This window comes from Pristiophorus japonicus, chromosome 7 (genome assembly GCF_044704955.1).
Source record: "Pristiophorus japonicus isolate sPriJap1 chromosome 7, sPriJap1.hap1, whole genome shotgun sequence".
NCBI lineage: Eukaryota > Metazoa > Chordata > Chondrichthyes > Pristiophoridae > Pristiophorus > Pristiophorus japonicus.
In genome coordinates, this window is record NC_091983.1 from 38,178,991 (window position 1) to 38,193,931 (window position 14,941).

Below are 14,941 nucleotides of genomic sequence, written 5' to 3' on the forward strand. Positions count from 1 at the left end.
CTGGACTGCAGCGATTCAAGGGGAAGGCCCATCACCACTTTGTCAGGGCAACTAAAGATAGTAAATAAATGCCATCTTGCCATCGTTGCCCAGTGATGTAGAACAAATATAGAAAAAACGTTTTTATTTTGTGACTCTAGACAGCAAGTGTCTTCAAGCTATTCAGCTATGGGGACATCAGAGTGAAGCTCAATCCTGTTCTGACCCAATGTCCACAAATCGGCACTTGCCCACAGGAGTCGCCAGTTAAAAGATAAGTGTGTGAATTTTATTAGCTCTTCCCCTGCATAATCCAGGGACCCTGAGACCATGTGAACTAATCCTGGCATCATCCAAGCTGAGATCAATGTGCTCAGTGAAAACTAGGGACTCAGGTCCTCCCTGATCAGGATATTTACACACAGTCATTGGGGCTCTTACAAAAGAAATATTTAGGCCCTGATAATTCTAACTACCATTAAACACGCATGCAATTGTTTTGGATTGTGGCAACAACAACTTCACTTGCAGATGAACCACACTGCATATTTTCCATCTTTAATAGTGCAATGAACTAAGGTTATTTTAAGTGAACTATTGTGCAGTACACAGATTAAAAACTTCTCATAATAAAATCAGGAAGCTGATGACCATGTTCGGACAGAATTCAGGCATCAAGTGGGGTCTTTATAATGTGTTGCAAAAATGATCCCTATCCCTCCATAGGTATTGAGTACAATGTGTGAAATTGAAGCAATGCCAAACATGTGGAGTGGAGACTCTTCTGTTGTGTGATTGTTTGATTGCTGTGGGGGATTTTCAAACCATAAAACCTTGGTGAAAGGACAAGCTCCATTGGACCTTCTAGTGCATGGCCACAGATCCCTGAAGATAGATATGGTGGTTATAGAAACATATGGAATACCTTCCTTTATTAGCCGAGGCATAGAATACAAGAGGAGGGAGGTTATGCTTAAAATGTATAAAACACTAGTTTGGCCACAGCTCGAGTACTGCGTGCAGTTCTGGTCACCACATTACAGGAAGGATGTGATTGCACGAGAGAGGGTACAGAGGAGATTTACGAGAATGTTGACAGGGCTGGAGAATTTTAGTTATGAGCAAAGACTGGATAGGCTGGGGTTGTTTTCCTTGGAACTGAGAGCAGATTTCATTTTTATAAAATTATGAGGGGCCTGGATACAGTGGATAGGAAGGACCTATTTCCCTTAGCAGAGAGGAGTCATAGATTTAAAGTAATTGGAAGAAGGATTAGACAGGAGTTAAGGACTTTTTTCACCTAGAGGTGTAAGGCTCTGGAACTCACTGCCTGAAAGGGTAGTCGAGGCAGAAACCCTCATAGTATGTACAAAGTACTTGGATATTCACCTGAAGTGCTGTAACCTACAGGGCTACGGACCAAGAGCTGGAAAGTGAGATTAAGCTGCATAGCTCTTTGTCGGTCGGCGTGGACACGATGGGCCGAAATGGCCTCCTTCTGTGCCGTAAAGTTCTATGATTCTATGAAGCCGAACAGCCCTGGAGAAGGAGCACGCAGTTCCTGCTGGAACACTCGGGGCTTTCTGTGACCACAGGGGCTGGAGGGCATCATGGACACTGGGACTTCCGTTTGTTTCTTTGTTTGATGACACTAGGGCAACCCAATGTCTCCTTGTGCGTTTATTAGAAATGGCATAAAGCAGAATGCCATCAAAGTTGAAAGTAGGATAAATAACGAAGTAGTTAGGTCCTAAAAACCTGTGGCTTTCAGGAGAAAGGAAAAACTCAGAAGTACAACAAGAACTTGCATGTATATAACACCTTTAACACAGAAAATAGACCCACAGCTTTTCACAGAAGCGTAATCAGACAAAATAGATGCAGAGCTAAAGAAAGAGATATTGGGCAGGAGGATCAAAGTTTGGCCAAGGAAGTGGGTTTCAAGGAGGGTCTTAAAGGAAGAGAAGGAGGTGGAGATGTTTAGGGAGGGAACTCGATAGCATAAGGCCCAGACAGCAGAAGCAAAGCCCCCAATGTTAGCACAAAGAGGCCAGAATTTTGCCGGTGCTCAGAGGGTGGGTTCGGAGGTGGGTCTGCTGTCAAAATATAAAAGATTGACAGCAGGTCGGGATCCCACTATCAACCCACCTCCACGTCAGTTTTCCAAATGCTGGGCTTGCCTGCGCTTTACAGACATGACACCAAGCGGCGGGGGAGCCAATTGACATAGTTAAGAACTTGTTAAAAGGTACTTAAACAGCATTTTGCCATGTACTTACCATTTTTCCAGCTTTTTGATGAGATGCACAGCGCTCGGTGATCACATTGGATAAGTAGGTCAAGTTTTCAATGACTCGCCATTGCTCTGAATAGGTGACAGCTGCAAAAGTGGTATAAAAGCTACCATTTTACAGCTGTTCACTTTCCAATGTTAGATGTTAGAGGCATCAAGGATTTGGAATACACCCTTCAGCTTTATGCAGGTTGGAAATGTTTGGAATGACCTCCATCCACTATCACCTCCTTGGAGCAACCTCTCTCACCATTGACAGATCATAAGATAGGAAGGACCTGGATTTATATAGCGCCTTCACCGACCACTGGAAATTTCAAAGCATTTTAGAGCCAATTGAGTACTTTTGGACTGTTGTAATTTCTGAAACGTGGCAGCCAATTTTAAGAACATAAGAACATAGGAAATAGGAGCAGGAGTCGGCCATACGGCCCCTTGAGCCTGCTCCACCAATCTTAAATCATGGCTGATCTGATCTTGGCCTCAACTCCACTTTCCTGCCTGTTCTCCATAATCCTTGACTCCCCTATAGTTCAAGAATTTGTCTATCTCCACCTTGAATATATTCAATGACTCAGCATCCACAGCTGTCTGGTGTAGAGAATTCCAAAGATTCACGACCCTCTGAGAGAAGAAATTCCTCTTCGTCTCCATCTTAAATGGGCGACCCTGCATTCTGAAACTATGCCCCCAGTTCTAGATTCCCCCAAGAGGGGAAACATCCTCTCAGCATCCAACCTGTCAAACCCCCTCAGAATCTTATATGTTTCAACAAGGTCACCTCTCATTCTTCTAAACTCCAATTGGAACAAGCCCAACTTGCTCAACCTGTCCTCATAAGTCAACCCCTTCATCCCAGGAATCAACCGAGTGAACCTTCTCTGAACTGCCTCCAATGCAAGTATATCCTTCCTTAAATAAGGAGACCAAAACTGTATGCAGCATTCTAGGCCTGGTCTCACCAACGCCCTGTGTAATTGTAGCAAGACTTCCCTAGTTATGTGCTCCATCCCCCTTGCAATAAAGGCCAACATTCCATTTGCCTTCCTAATTACTTGCTGTACCTGCATGCTAACTTTTTGTGTTTCATGTACAAGGACACGTAGCATTCTGTGGTCTCTCCCCATTTAAAAAATATTTTGCTTTTCTATTCTTCCTCCAAAGATTGCTTCTGTCATCTCCAGTTCAGCTGACATCTAATCCAGCAGCATTGGTGCTCTTGAAAATTATATCACCTTGGTCCCACCATGATCAGCCCCAACATCAACATCACCGGGCATACCAGCATCACCAACAGTGGGTATACCCTGGCTGCCACATGATACATCAGGTTGGCACCACTCCATACCAGCACCATAAAGCATCCCTGCAATGCCCAAGCCATTCCTTTCACGCTCATCTCCATTATACGGGTGTACCGTTATGACTCACCATTCACCATAACTTAAAAAGCCACTTCCAATGGTGCACTCAATACTGTCCAAGAAGGCAAAGTGCTGAAAATAAAGATTTCAATGTTTGGCAACGCATGAACAGAAACTTTACATGAACATTGGCGATAGGGATATGATGAAGTAGATAGCAAGAGAGGGATGGTGGAGGTGCAAGGTAAGTTGATGTGAGTAAGGATGTGCAGGAGTAGGGTAGGGAAGGCAGAGTGATGGGGATGTGATGAGCGGCACAGCAGGATGAGGTTGAGTGTGGCTTTGCAGTCACGTTTTGTGATCGACTGAGATCAGTGAAAGGTTTAAGTCACTGTTGCCAGGTCCTCCTGATGACATCCCTGCTTGTGCCCTTCTGTGTAATACACAACCAGGCTGAGTTGGTGTCCTGGGGAGATCTCTTCCACTCATTCGAAGGGAAGGCTCCCTCCATAAGCATCTGGAGGAAGTCATGGGAGAACCTGGGTGTAGCTATGCACCTCTGTGCAGGGCTTGTCAGGGTTTTTTTTTAGCATCTCAATGCTGTAGAACACCGACAGCAGTCCTGTCACAATGAATGTGGACATGGTCCCTTTAAGGAAACTGGCTGATGACGCATCATCAAATTATGTCATCAGACCCGCTTCCTTTTAATTGGCCGGGAACCTCGCAGGGTAGGCTTCACAAATGGAAAATTCTTCACAGAGGGGATGGAGCCGGGAGCGGTATCACAATCCACCACCTACCTCGGCCGCACTGATCCTGCCTTGGTCGGCGGAATCGCGGCCAGAGATTGTGGGATGCACAAGAGGCCAGAGTTGGAAGAACGCAGAGTTGGAAAAGGGCTAAACAGCTGAAGGAGGTTACAGATAGGGGACGGCAAGGCCATGAATAGATTTGGACATGATAGTGAGAATTTTAAATCTGAGGCATTGAGAGATGGGAGCCTGTGTAATTCAGCGAGTGCAGGGTGATGGGTGAGTGGGACTTGGTACAGGATAGGATACAGGCACCAGAGATTTGGTTGCCGAGTTTGGGTTCAAGCTGTAATTTATCGAGGGTGGAATATGAGAGGCCGACCAGGAGAGCACTGAAATAGTCAAACCTAGAGGTGACAAAGGCATTAATGAGGTGCAGCAGGTGGGCTGCAGCAGGGACTGAGCTGGTTAATGTTACTGAGATAGAATTATAATGGATTGAATATGGGAAGCCCAGCTCTTGGTCAAATAGGACAAAGAGATTACCTGGGACAGTGGGGTGGAATAGGTGGTGACGGGATGGAGTTTGTGGCGGGGTAGATTATTTATAATTGAAATTAGCAAACATTCGTCTTCAAAATGCAGAAGAAATGGGGACCAAAGCATAAAGCATTGAAATTATCAGTACAATGGTACACAAGCCAACAGGTGGGAATCAGCTGTCCATCTCTGTATATATGTTATGGTGCAATTCTTATTCAGAAAGTTCAAAGATTTAACTTGCCAGTTCACAAAGAGCCTGTGCCATGGAGCAGGAAGCATGCTGACCTGAACTGTGACTTCTGAGCTGGTAATTCCCAGTTTTGGTCAGGCGACTCCAGAAGACATATCCTCCACAAGGTTGGAGGTGAACATCGTCACGTGAATCATCTCGAGCTGCTCTCGTGGAGAACCTAGCTGCTGGTTGGAGAGAAGGACTAGGCCTGGGATAGTTCGCTGACTGCTCAGCATAAAAGTGCATAATGCCAGGGAGGTGCTGGAACCCTCCCCTCAAAAAACTGAGGATATTAAAATATTTATCAAAAGTTTAATTTTGGAATTCTCTCTTATCTACAGTTAAAATATTAAAAAATGAAAAATCAGATCCTGAAATTGAAAGAAATATCAATAAGCAAATAATATCAGGTCTCCACTAATCACATTGCACTACCAGTCACAGTCAACATGTCCGCAATCTTGGCTCTGACACTTGAATTCAGACTCCAATATAAATAGTGCTGGTGAGCAGAGCAGGCCATGTATTGCTCGAAACACCAGCTGGTTACAGTACCAGCTAATAACCTCCATCAATGAACAAGGTAGAGATTACCAGCACTTGAAAACACTCTTTTGTTTCCATGAAAGTGCTGTTAAACGGAAAGACTGGTTATACCTTTCAGAGCATCGGGACTCAGGTGGACAAGCAACCTTCTCACACAGTAGTTGCGCTGCTGAATAGTTAAGTCATTCGAATAAATACTGGCCTGGACCACTTTGGTAGGGTAGGGTCCGTTTGTAGTGAACTGATATGCGAAATAAGCCTACAATCAAAATTGGAATATCCCAGTGACTTGGAGGAGGAAGGAATTTGAGAAAGGTGACAGTGAGATGGAGGTGCACGAAGATGTGTGCAAGTAGAAGTTAAATAAAATAGCTGAATGTATCATGTTGTACTGGAGATGCATATAGTATGCTAGTGGATAGCCAGGGACCTGGAGTGTGGTTTCTGATATTACCAACATTCCTGCAACAGCTTAAACAAACAAATGTTAGCTCAACTCCTGCTCCAAAGACCAGAGCATGTAATCTCAGGATGTCTCAAAAGCACTGTACAGCCAAAGAAGTACTTTTTTAAAAAGTGTAGTCTAATGTAGTAAACGCGGCACAGCAAACAGCAATGATATAATGACCAGATAATCTGTTTTAGTGATGTTAGTTGAGGTATAAATATTGACGAGGACATCAGGAAAAACTCCCCTGCTTGTCTTCGAAATGGTGCCATGGGATGTTTTACATCCACCTGAGGGGGCAGTCGGGGCCTCGATTTAACGTCTCATCCAAAAGATGGCATCTCCAACAGTGCAGCACTCCCTCAGCACTGCACTGGAGTGTCAGCCCAGATTATGTGTTCAAGTCTTTGGAGTGGGACTTGAACCCACGACCTGCTGACTGGAGGTGAACATGCTACCGCTGAACCACGCCCGACACCCGAGGACAAACAAGGGCTTGGCAAAGTCCAGTAATGCACCGTGAGGAGTTGCTCTGATGATTATTTAATTGCAGTTGTTAAAGTGGAGTTTGTTCGGAAGGGGTCAGCACACACCCAAACCTGGATAAGCTTTGACCTTTCCCTGCAATATTTGGCTTTGCCTCCAGAGTCTTGATGCTGGTTGTGATTTTAGCATTCATTCAATCAATGTATGATGGCTGTTTTTTTGAAGCTAAGGTGAGAATTGGAGTAAATCTCCTCATCTTGAGTGATAAGAAGACAAACAAAAGGCGGAAGACATGCAGTTTGAGCAGAGAAAGTCTGTTTATCCATTTATAGTGTCAGTGTGTTCTGAAGATTTGCTTTCACCTTTTGAATGCCAATATCACAGTCACTCGCACACACATAGAGAAATAATTCCTTCTATTGGTTACAGAAAGAAAATCTAGAGGTCATATTGATAAAAAAATAATTAAGAGAAAGCCTTTAGTCCAAACACAAAAAAGCTCTTCTGATCCTGCTTAAAAAAAAGAATAAGAATAGGTGCATGGGCAGAAAAAGACGGAGAAAGCCTAAATCCTTTGAAGACATTTCTCTCATTGTAATGCGTCATGTGCAGTGCTGGAGAAATAAACTGAGGAAGAAGGAGGTACAGCAGGAAGCAGAAAGCATGAGATCTGCCTTGCCAGCTGTCATGTATCTTACATTATTATATATAACTGTATCCTAACATGCTATACATGACTGTAATAAGATATGATCTGTAACCACCAGCATACCTTACCACCAGGGGTGCACTTGCAAGAGACAGGTATATAAGGTCTCAGGCAAGTGCAGCATTCCAGAGCTGTGAAATAAAGGTGCAGGTCCAAAGTGACCTTGACTTCACTACATGCCTCGTGTGAATCTGTACTGAGGGGACAGGACTTTACACAAGCATTCACATTTCCTAACTTGCATGGTGCTCTCTCCTCCCAGAGTGACTGAGAGCAAAGCGCAACTCTCAGCGATGTAATGTGCACCAGCAAGAGACTCGTGCTGCTCTCTGCTCAACTGCACCTACTGCAATACGGGGATTTTGGTTACAGATCTATTACATATTCATAGATCTGCACACACGGGCGGGGATTTTTTATCTGGGTGTACATCAGGCGGCCGGTGAGCAGGACAAGCACACTGCTCTCCCTATGTCACCAGTCTGTGAACTGATTGACTTTGCTGATCGAGCCCCATCACAGAGATGACCAAACTGCCAGTTTGCCGACTGGGGGTGTCAGGAAATCCAGCAGCTTCACCACAGAGCAGTACCAGCAGGGACACATTGTGGGAGGGAGGAGGGGGCGGCGGTGATGGGGTAGTGGGTGCAACATTTTTTGTTGGGCCACGAGGAGCATCCATGAAAGATGCTCCCTCTGAAAGTGCAGCACTCCCTTAATAATAACACTGAAGTGTCAGCCTTGAATGTTACACAGCATATACAGCACAGAAACAGGTCATTTGGCCCAACCAGTCCATGCCAGCTCAAGTCTTTAAAATGGGGCTTGAATCCATGTCCTTCTGGCTCGGGGCAAGGGTTCTGCCAATGAGTCAACGCTGAAACTCTAGAGATAAGCCAATTGAAACACTTATTGAAAAGAATTGTCAACTGCCCTACTTCTCAGTAACTGCAATTTCTAATGGCCAAATTAAGGTTTTTAAACACAAAGTTGTCTTTAGTGTCTTTGAATACCTTCTCAAATAATTTTACTTAATAGACCGCAACCTTTCCTAAAAGTTTGAATCTAAAACATATTTTTGCCCAGAGCTGTGAGTTGAATGTGTATATTGAAATCTGAGCACAATAGCATTGCATCAGCCCATTGGTTTTTTGAACAGTGGTGGCGGGGAGGGGCGGAAGAAGAGATAGATTGGAGGCTGGGATGGGGGTGGGGGCAGAGATTAGAGGCCAGGATGCAGGTGGGGGAAGAGATCGGAGGCCGGGGTGGGGGCAGAGATTGGAGGCCGGGAGGCGGGTGGGGGAAGAGATCAGAGGCCGGGATGGGGATGGGGGAAGAGATCGGAGGTCAGGTTCGGGTGGAGCAGTGCAGATCCGGGGGCGGGGCCGTGGAAGATCGGAGGCTGGGACCGGGGTGGGGGGGGGGCGGTGGGGGAAAACGATCGGAGGCCCGGATGGGGGTGGTGGAAGAGATCGGAGGCCAGGTTCTGGGGGAGCAGTGCCGATCCGCGGGCCGGGCCGGGGAAGATCGGAGGCTGGGACCGGGGAGGGGGGAAAGATCGGAGGCCTGGATGGGGGTGGGGGAAGAGATCGGAGGCCAGGTTTTGGGGGAGCAGTGCCGATCCGGGGGCGGGAGGGGGGAATGAATGGCATGTGCCCCTCCCGGCTCCACATTCAGGTTAAGTATATTTCAATAATTTACCTTGTTGGCTGCCACCTAACAGGCAGTCCCGTGGTTTGGTTTTCCTGAGAGTAAACTAAGTTAGGCCCCTTATTTAAATATGCAAAGAGCCTAATGCCTGTTCCGGGGTGGGCACTGCACAGCAATCTTTTTGTCTTTTCACAATATGGCAGGCGGCTAATTTCTATCCAGAACTGTGCATGCGCTTCCTGCTCACTATATTGGAGACTTAGTAGGTGAATTAGCATCCGGAAAACGTGCGTGTGGTCGAATTCATAAGCCAATTTATTTTTGGAGCTGTAATATTTATTTAATCCTGAGTCTAATCAGAAAACTATTAATTCAATAGAGCTATGTGAAATGATCACACCTTTGCCCAGCCCTGCCCCCCCTCACACTGCTGACAGATCCTACAAAACTATCAGTGAGCAAAGACCCATGTGCACAAGATAAATGTACACATGTTACTGCACAGGTACAAACAGTAATCAGAAATGTTAGTGGAATGCTGGCCTTAATCACAAGAAGCCTGGAATACTAAAATGGAGGAAGTGATGCTCAGTTGCTGATTTGGTCAGACCCTTATCTGGAATACTGCATTCCGTTCTGGGCACTGAACCACACAGAAAATATATTGGCCTTTGAGTGGGTACAGTGCAGATTCACCAAAATTATACCAGAGCAATAATGGGTTAAATTATGAGAGAGGTTGCATAACTTGATTTAAATTCCCCTGTGGTTAGAAAGTTAAGGGGTGATCTAATCAAGGTCTTCAAAATGATAAAGGGTACATACAAAGAAACTCTCTCCTTTGGAGGGGGAATTCAGAACAAGAGAGCACAATCTTAAAATTAGAGCTCGGCCACATAGCAGTGAGATCAGGAAGCACTTTTCAAACAAGGATAGTGGAAACCTGGAACTTTCTCCCTCAAAAGACTGTGGATGCTGGGTCAATTGAGATTTTCAGATCAATAGATTTTTATCAGGTAAGGGCATCAAGGGCTCTGGAGAAAAGTTGGGCAACTGGAGATGAACTACAAATCGGCCATATTTGAATAGAATGAGGGAACAGACCCAGGCTCAAGTGCTCACTTCTGTTCCCATGGGCCCTAATTTGGTGGATTTACCGTCGACTGCTCGGCGATCTCCCTGTTTTTTCGGCGCTCTCCCCTCCGAGTGAGTTTGGTGAGGACCTCACGCCGGTGGGGAGAGAGGACCGCTGGGGAGCGTCTGCTGGTGTACAACACCGACAGAAGTCCTCCGGCCCGCTCCTTCCCCAGATTGCTCCAGGCGGTCCTCCGCTCCCGCAACAGAAGAGACCGTCGTGTGGAGGCAGATTTTACATGAACGGTAAGTATGAAGACCTGCAAGAAGAGGTTAGTGAATTGTTTTCTTCTTTTCTTTCATAGTGATTTTGGTGGATAGGGTCCTCTGAATGATCTGAAAAAGTTTTTTTTCCATTTGCTGAAAATGTTTTTTTCCGCTCCTCCCTCCCTGGGCCCGACTCTATCCTCAGCGTTTCTTTGCCAAGGAGTGCATTTGCTGCCCAGAATCCGACCGACTGTCTGCTGTCACCCAGAATCGACGTATAAGGCCCGTTTTTTCTGCTGGGCGGTTTTTTTCCACATTTTTCCACCAAATTTACGCCCAAAGTACCAGCAGGATTTTAGTGGTCCTTTCGATGGTAGATCGGCAGAAGTTAGGTTTGACCAAACTCGTTCCCCATCGTCCTATGACCCATATTCCGACCCCAGTTATGCCAAGCCACAGGGCAGTTCCATGCCATTGCATCCGAAGCCACATCACCAATCTTCAACTCTGAAAAACACCAGGCACCTTCCTCAACCTGGCACCTTACCATCTTGCTCTATCAGCCTTCAGCTGCCCAGATCCTAAGCTCTGGAATTCTGTCCCTAAACCTCTCTGCCTCTCTTTCCCCTTTTAAGATGCTTCTTAAAACCTGCCCCTTTGACCAAGCTTTTGGTCATCTGCCTTAATTGGCTTGGTGTCAAATTTTTTGTCTTATAACACTCCTGTGAAATGTCTTGGGGGACGTTTTACTAGGTTAAAGGTGCTAGATAAATATAAGTTATTGTTTCACCAAAATTTCTACTTCAAATGTTAATTATATTTAAGATCACATTAAATGTTAATTTTCATACTTGGGCAGCTTTCTCTTTCAAATCAGATACACGTGCTACTTTTGTAAAACTTCAAGCACGTATGTGTTACTCGATTGTGCAAAGTTACATAAAAATGTAATTATGCTTTGAAAATATTTATGCATTTAAATTAATTCAAAAATAGATTCTCCCTTACAGCCTAAAGCTACAAACCTAAACCTATTGTTATAAGACATGAAAGCACTATTAAGGTAATAGAAATAACACAATAAATTTTGATAATTGGATGTGAAATATATGCAAATTAAGTCAGTCAATTAGAAAAATTACTTTCTTCCATAAAACTAGTCTTATCCCTTTGTTAAATTTTAAGAAAATAGTAACTTTGGTAAGTATAGCTGAATTAGGAATTATATTAATTCTGTCCACTTTACAAATTTGGTCCACTATAACTCACAGAGGAAAGATTTTGTACTGTATCATTTTTCCTGGCTGGATTCTTTTTTCAACTTTCTATACTATTTCTAATCTCCCCTAAATCCTCTCTCTTTCTCTTTTCCTTTATGAGAAGGTTAAGTCCCAGAATTGGTGTTTCCGTTTCAAGGAGGCTAATCTTGGTTTTCGGTGATGAAAATGAAAATCGGGAGAGATGTATAATGGACGGCTGAACCGCTATCGCCCGTTTCACATGGTCACCCAAATCCAAAGTGACTCCCAATGTCTCTTTGTTTGTTATTGCTGGAAATGTGATTACACTCGAAAGGGTACAAGGATGTTGCCAGTACTGGAAAACTTTAGCTGTGAGGAAAGATTGGATAGTCTGTGGTTGTTTTCTTTGGAATAGCAGAGGCTGAGGGGAGATTTAATTGACATGTATAAAGGGGTCTAGATAGAGTGGATAGGAAGGACCTAGTTCCCTTAGCAGAGGGGTCAATAACCAAGGGGCATAGATTTAAACTAGTTGGTAGAAGGATTGGCGGGAAGATGAGGGAAAAGATTTGGTAGAAGGATTAGAGGGGAGATGAAACATTTCTACACCCAGAGGGTGGTGGGGGTCTGGAAGTCACTGCCTGAAAGGGTGGTACAGGCAGAAACCCTCATCACATTTAAAAGGCACTTGGATGTGCACTTAAAGAGCTGTAACTGACTGGGCTATGGACCTAGTGCTGGAAGGTGGGATTACGCTGGGTAGCTCTTTTTCGACCAGCACAGACACCATGGGCCAAATGGCCTCCTTCTGTGTCGTAATTTTTCTATGATTCTATGTTTATTTCTTCCTCAAGCACACTATTGACCAGGATAATGTAATTGTGACGTGCCTCAGGTTTAGGGCTTTTAGTACTGCCTTCTATTTCAATGGTGTAATAGCTGTTCCCACAAGCAAAGGTTTATCCCCTATTTTCCATAAGCTGTATCCTTTTGTATGGTGCAGCTCAAACTTAAAACCAATGAGAACTTTATGACCTGTTCTGACAGACAGTTTTCAAAAGAATTTCCCTACGACTTGCTGGTAACTTGGTATTTGCCAAACCAATGCCTCTGGAGATTCTCAGGTGTTCTCTTTCCTTGATTAAATAAATTAATAGATAATTTAAAACAATTTGTTCATGGGATGCGGGTGTCGCTCGCAAGGCCAGCATTTATTGCCCATCCCTAATTGCCCTTGAGAAGGTGCTGGTGAGCTACATTCTTGAACCGCTGGAGTCCTGTGTGGTGAAGTTGCTCCCACAGTGCTGTTAGGGAGGGAGTTCCAGGACTTTGACCCAGCGACGATGAAGAAATGACGATATACTTCCAAGTTAGGATGGTGCGTAAATTAGAGTGGAACTTGCAGATTCCATGTTTCAGTGTTCCCATGTTTCTGCTGCCCTTGTCATTCTAGGTGGTAGAGTTCATGGGTTTGGGAGGTGCTGCCGAAGAAGCCTTGGCGAGTTGCTGCAATGCATCTTGTAGATGATGCACACCGCACCCATGGTGCGTCAGTGGTGGAGGGAATAAATGTTGAAGGTGGTGGATGGGGTGCCCATCAAGCGAGCGGCTTTGTCCTGCATGGTGTCGAGCTTCTTGAGTGTTGTTGGAACGGCACTCATCCAGGCAAGTGGATAGATTTCCATCACACACCTGACTTGTGCCTTGTAGATGGTGGAAAGGCTTTTCTCTCTCCATATATGCTGCCTGACTTATTGAGTATTTACAGCATTTTCTGTCTTTATTTCAGGTTCCCAGCTTCTATAGTATCTTGCTTTTGAAGTAAAAGAAAATAGCTTGTGCAACTTTTTGATGAACAAGAGATGTTGCTATGGCAAATCAAACAATGCCTCTTGGATAAGTGTTTCTTGTTAAAACTCTTCTGACCTACCATGCGGAGAAGTGGCAAAATGGAATGAGATGTGACATTTGCAAAATTTATAAAATTGATGTGGAATATGTAATTTTACTAATTTTGCAGATGTCACATCTCATTCCAGTTTGCCACTTCTCCCCATGGTAGGTCCTTCTGCTTCCCACACCAACTGCACTCAACGGAGTGAGCAAGGAGCCTTCTCCAAGGCCTCCACTTAAGTTGCATTTGAGTTGGCAATTTGGAACTCTACAAGAGTTGCTTCTGGCTTTTGCTCTGATTTTTTGCTCTCCCCTGTTCACAAGCACCTGGTCTCAGAGCCTTCCCACAGTAGATTTGACAGAAATGAGCAATGTGGAGTTACGATGGACCAGGGACTCAAATCCACATCCTCCGAGTATGTGTCATCATGCATTGGAGTCTCAATGCAGTACATCACAATGTCACCTGGTGGGATATGGAATTTGTTCCATATACATTACAGATGTTCACAATGTAAGCAGGCCAGGTCATTGGGAACTGGCTGTGCACACTTGCCCTCGCCACCACTAAAATGCCATGACAGATGAAAACCCAAATTGCTAAAGATAATTTCTCAATGAAATATACAAATATTGTGCATATGATATTATATGGGAAGTCACAGAAAACAATGTTGAATTTTCCATATGGATTTCAATTATGGCCCAGAAATCCCGATGTCCCAGGCCCGTACGAAGTTTCTATGGACCCGGGAAGGCATCGGAAAAGGCGGTTTTCAGGGCGCAACGCGCATGCGCTGAAAACCAACTTTTCCGATCTGTCAAGCTAGAGCTTGACAGATCCTAGACAGATCGGGAGCAGGGACAGTTGTACGGTAAGATTGCAGGATTTACGTATATCTTGCCCGGCAAATGTCCTCATATCTCTTGCGCCTGATAAAAACAGGCGCATAGCCTACTTTTACAGGCATGAGTTTTAAAACACACTTAAAACATAAAAAATAAAATTAAAGAAACACATATTTTTAAAAGCCCTGCTCAATAAATTACATTTATTTTTAACCAGAAATAAAACTTTTTTTAAAAATCGGCACTTTTTTTTTTCTTTAAAAAACATTTATAACAACTTTAATTTCTATTAGTGTATTTATGGGAGGTGTTTTTTTAAATGTTTTATGTAGTGTTTGTATGTTTGGGGGTGTTTCTCATTCATAAAAATAGGAGATTCGGCTTACGAATCTCCTATTATTATGAATGAGAAAATACTTACCTGTGATTGGGTGTCCAGGCCCACGTGACTCCTGCGGACATTCCCAACGTGAACGCGCTGTGACGTGCAGTCACGAGAGGCCTCCGGACCGGCATTTTGAGCGGCCCTAGCAGCTTCAGGTAAGTGCGCATTTTTTGTCCATGCTTTCGTATTTTGCCCGCGGGAAGACCGAGAGGAATGTCTGGGACTAT

At 44.4% G+C, this 14,941-nt stretch overlaps 1 protein-coding gene across 1 annotated transcript in view; it reads right to left on the reverse strand.

The window, feature by feature from the left end:
* The window catches only part of LOC139266579 (CUB and sushi domain-containing protein 1-like), a 3,131,815-nt gene that overhangs the window by 2,269,478 nt on the left and 847,396 nt on the right, over positions 1-14,941 (reverse strand). The window lies entirely within an intron of this gene.